Raw genomic sequence first — 4,159 nt, forward strand, 5'->3', positions numbered from 1 at the left:
TTAGTACTGAGATTACTGAGATGTGAGGTACTATTCTCTTCATTGTGCTGTTCATTAGTACTGAGATGTGAGGTACTATTCTATTCATTGTGCTGTCTGTTGTCTGACTACCTTGTGTGTGTTTTTTATTGTGTTATTGTTATATAGGTCCTGTGAAATTGCTGCTTTAAGGAGGTTCTATTTTGGTGTATTTCGAGGATTGGTTTCAAGATTTAGAGCTCCTTTTGACAGTTCTTGTAGTGCTGGCTTGGTAGTGGCGAATTCTCTCAGTATTTGTTTGTCTTAAAAGACTGTATCTTGCTTCATTTATGAAGCTTAGTTTGGCTGGACACAAAATTCTTGGCTGATAATTGTTTTGTTTACGGAGGCGAAAAATAGGACCCCAATCCCTTCTAGCTTATAGGGTTCTGTTCCAGAGGGGTTCATAGATCTCACACAGGAAATAATTCAGGGCGAGTCCATAGAGTAAAGTGAAAGCAAGTGTATTAGGAAAGTAAAGGAACAAAAGAGTGGCTACTCCATAGACAGAGCTGCCCGAGGGCTGCTGGTTGCCCATTTTTGTGGTTATTTCTTGATGATATGCTAAACAAGGGGTGGATTATTCATGCCTCCCTTTTTAGACCATAGAGGGTCACTTCCTGACGTTGCCACGGCGTTTGTAACTGTCACGGCGCTGGCGGGAGTGTGGCAGTGAGGACGACCGGTGACCTTTGGTCAATTTTGGTTTCGGTGAGTTTTAGCCGGCTTCTTTACTGCAACCTGTTTTATCAGCAAGGTGTTGATGACCTGTATCGTGTGCCGACGTGAGTCTCATCCTGTGACTTAGAGTGCCTTAACTGTCTGGGAATGCAGCCCAGTAAGTCTCAGCCTCATTTTACTCAGCTCCTGTTCAAGATGGAGTTGCCTGGTTCACATGCCTCTGACAGTTTCTGCTCAGAAATCTGTTGCTCTGATAGGTTTTCTGTTATAGGTTACCTGATGCTTTTGCCTCACAGCTCTTAAGATTGTTTCCTTTGTCTTTGCTTTGGATAACCTCTTGACTGTGTGCCTGAGTGATGAGTTTCCCAGGTATTTGAGCTTCTTGTATTTGGATGTCTAGATCTCTAGCAAGGCCGAACAAGTTTTCCTTGGTTATTTCCTCAAATGGTGTTTCCATACTTTTAGGTTTCTTTTTTTCCCTTGGGAACACCCATTATTCTTAGATTTGCCTGCTTAACATCATCCCAAACTTCTTGCTTTGCTCATTTTTTTTTTTTTTTTTTGAGACGGAGTCTCGCTCTGTGGCCCAGGCTGGAGTGCAGTGGCCGGATCTCAGCTCACTGCAAGCTCCGCCTCCCGGGTTCCCGCCATTCTCCTGCCTCAGCCTCCCGAGTAGCTGGGACTACAGGCACCGCCACCTCGCTCGGCTAGTTTTTTTTGTATTTTTTAGTAGAGACGGGGTTTCACCATGTTAGCCAGGATGGTCTCGATCTCCTGACCTCGTGATCCGCCCATCTCGGCCTCCCAAAGTGCTGGGATTACAGGCTTGAGCCACCGCGCCCGGCCGCTTTGCTCATTTTTAAAAATTCTTTTTTCTTTGATGGATTGGGTTAACTCGAAAGCCTTGTCTTCAAGCTCTGAAGTTCTTTCTTCTGCTTTTTTGATTCTATTGCTAAGACTTTCCAGTGCATTTTGCATTTCTCTAAGTGTTTCTTTAGTTTATAGAAGTTGTGATCGTTTTTTATTTATGCTATTTCACTGAAGAATTTTCCTTTCATATTCTGTATCAGGTTTTTGATTTCTTTAAGTTGGAGTTCACCTTTCTCTGGTGCCTCCTTGTAGTAATTAACCTTCTGAATTCTTTTTCTGGCAATCCAGATATTTTATCTTGGTTTGGATCCATTGCTAGTGAGCCGGTGTGGTATTTTGGGGGGTGTTAAAGAGCCTTGTTTTGTCATATTACCAGAATTGTTTTTCTGGTTCCTTTTCATTTGGGTGGACTATGTCAGAGGGGAGATCTGGGACTCAAGGGCTGCTGTTCAGATACCTTTGTTTCAAGGGGTTCTCCCTTGATGTGGTGTTCTCCCTCCTCCCCCAGGGATGGAGCTTCCCCAGAGCCAAACTGCAGTGATTGTTTTTGCTCTTCTGGGTCTAGCCACCCAGTGGAGCTACTGGGCTCTGGGCTGGTACTGGGGAGTGACTGCTAAGAGTCTTGGGATCTGGCCGGGCGCGGTGGCTCAAGCCTGTAATCCCAGCACTTTGGGAGGCCGAGTCGGGCGGATCACGAGGTCAGGAGATCGAGACCACCCTGGCTAACACGGTGAAACCCCGTCTCTACTAAAAATACAAAAACTAGGCGGGCGAGGTGGGGGCGCCTGTAGTCCCAGCTACTCGGGAGGCTGAGGCAGGAGAATGGCGTGAACCCGGGAGGCGGAGCTTGCAGTGAGCTGAGATCCGGCCACTGCACTCCAGCCTGGGCCACAGAGCGAGACTCCGTCTCAAAAAAAAAAAAAAAAAAAAAAAAAACAAAGAGTCTTGGGATCTAATGGAGGTTGCGGGGGCGTGAAGTGGACTCTACAGGCGTCCTTGCTTGTGTTTGGTTTAGTGTGTTTGTTGGCCTCCAGCCAGGAGTTGGTGCCTTCAGGAACACCTCAGCTGTGGTCCTGTAGGGAGGAAGCAAACTTGCCCTAAGGTTGCCTGGTTAGGTATTCAGGTTTCTTAGGTGGTGGGCAGGGCCACAGAGCTCCCAAGAGATTATGGCCTTTGTCTTTGGCAACCAGGGCTGGTAGAGAAAGACCACCAAGGGGCAGGGATAGGTGTGTCTGAGCTCAGATTCTCCTTGGGCGGGGATTGCTGCGGCTGCTGTTGGGATGGCGATGTGGTTTCCAGTCTAATGGAGTTATGTTCCCAGGGGGATTATGGCTGCTTCTGCTGGGTCACACAGGCCGCCAGGAAAGTGGGGGAAAGCCAGCGGGCGCAGGCCTCATCCCGCTCCCATATAGCCGGCAGTCCTAAAGGCTGCTCTCACTCCCACCGTGTCCCCAGGCAGCAGGGAGTCTGTTTCCAGGAAGCTGGTGACTGTGACTGAGAACTTGCCCCAGACCACCAGCCTCCCTGCTGAGCAAGCAAGCGGCTCACATCTTTTCAGAGTCTCAGGGAGCCTGCAATGGCGATACGGTTCCTTCAAAGGGTCTGTGGATCCTCTTAGTTTACGTGGTATGTTGCTGTGGTGGTTCTTGGATCAGAAATTCACAGTGTGAGTCCCCACACGCTGCTCTGTCTGTGATCGGGAGCCGCAAGCTAGTCCTGCCTCTTCCTGCCATCTTCTGTCAGACCAAAGGACTTAGTTTTCTGTGTCTCACGTGGAAGGTTCAAGAGGAGGCTCATCAGTGTGAAAATCCAGATCTTAAGGGACTGTACATAATGGAGTAAACACCATCCTGGCTAACACGGTGAAACCCCGTCTCTACTAAAAATACAAAAACTAGCCGGGCGAGGTGGCGGCGCCTGTAGTCCCAGCTACTCGGGAGGCTGAGGCGGGAGAATGGCGGGAACCCGGGAGGCGGAGCTTGCAGTGAGCTGAGATCCGGCCACTGCACTCCAGCCTGGGCCACAGAGCGAGACTCCGTCTCAAAAAAAATAAAGAAGTGGGGCCTTTGGGGATGGTGAGGTCGTAAAGGCTGTGCCCTCATCATTGAGATTAATGACTTCATCAGAGGACTTGAGGGAGTGAGTTCTGCCCTTTCTGCCCTTCTGCTCTCTGTGAAGGTAACATTCAGGGAGTCATCTTGAAGGCAGAGAGCAAGGTCCTCACCAGACACAATCTGCCAATGGCTGGATTTTGCACTTCCCAGCCTCTATAACTGTGAGCGATGAATTTACGTCATGTATAAACTACCTAGTCAGGTATTTTGTTAAAGCAGCAGGAATGGACTGAGACAACATCTGTTGCCACCTGTGCCGTACATTAGATTGCCAGAACTTATTCATCTTAAAACTGAAAGTTGGGGCCGGGCGCGGTGGCTCAAGCCTGTAATCCCAGCACTTTGGGAGGCCGAGACGGGTGGATCACGACGTCAGGAGATCGAGACCATCCTGGCTAACACGGTGAAACCCCGTCTCTACTAAAAATACAAAAACTAGCCGGGCGAGGTGGCGGCGCCTGTGGTCCCAGCTACTC

The 4,159-nt window shown here is 49.0% G+C and overlaps 1 protein-coding gene across 1 annotated transcript in view; it reads left to right on the top strand.

The window, feature by feature from the left end:
* The window catches only part of SMYD3 (SET and MYND domain containing 3), a 758,954-nt gene that overhangs the window by 157,986 nt on the left and 596,809 nt on the right, over positions 1-4,159 (top strand). The gene's annotated exons all lie outside the window — the stretch shown is intronic.

The sequence above is a fragment of the Piliocolobus tephrosceles genome, chromosome 1 (genome assembly GCF_002776525.5).
Source record: "Piliocolobus tephrosceles isolate RC106 chromosome 1, ASM277652v3, whole genome shotgun sequence".
Classification (NCBI taxonomy): Eukaryota; Metazoa; Chordata; class Mammalia; order Primates; family Cercopithecidae; genus Piliocolobus; species Piliocolobus tephrosceles.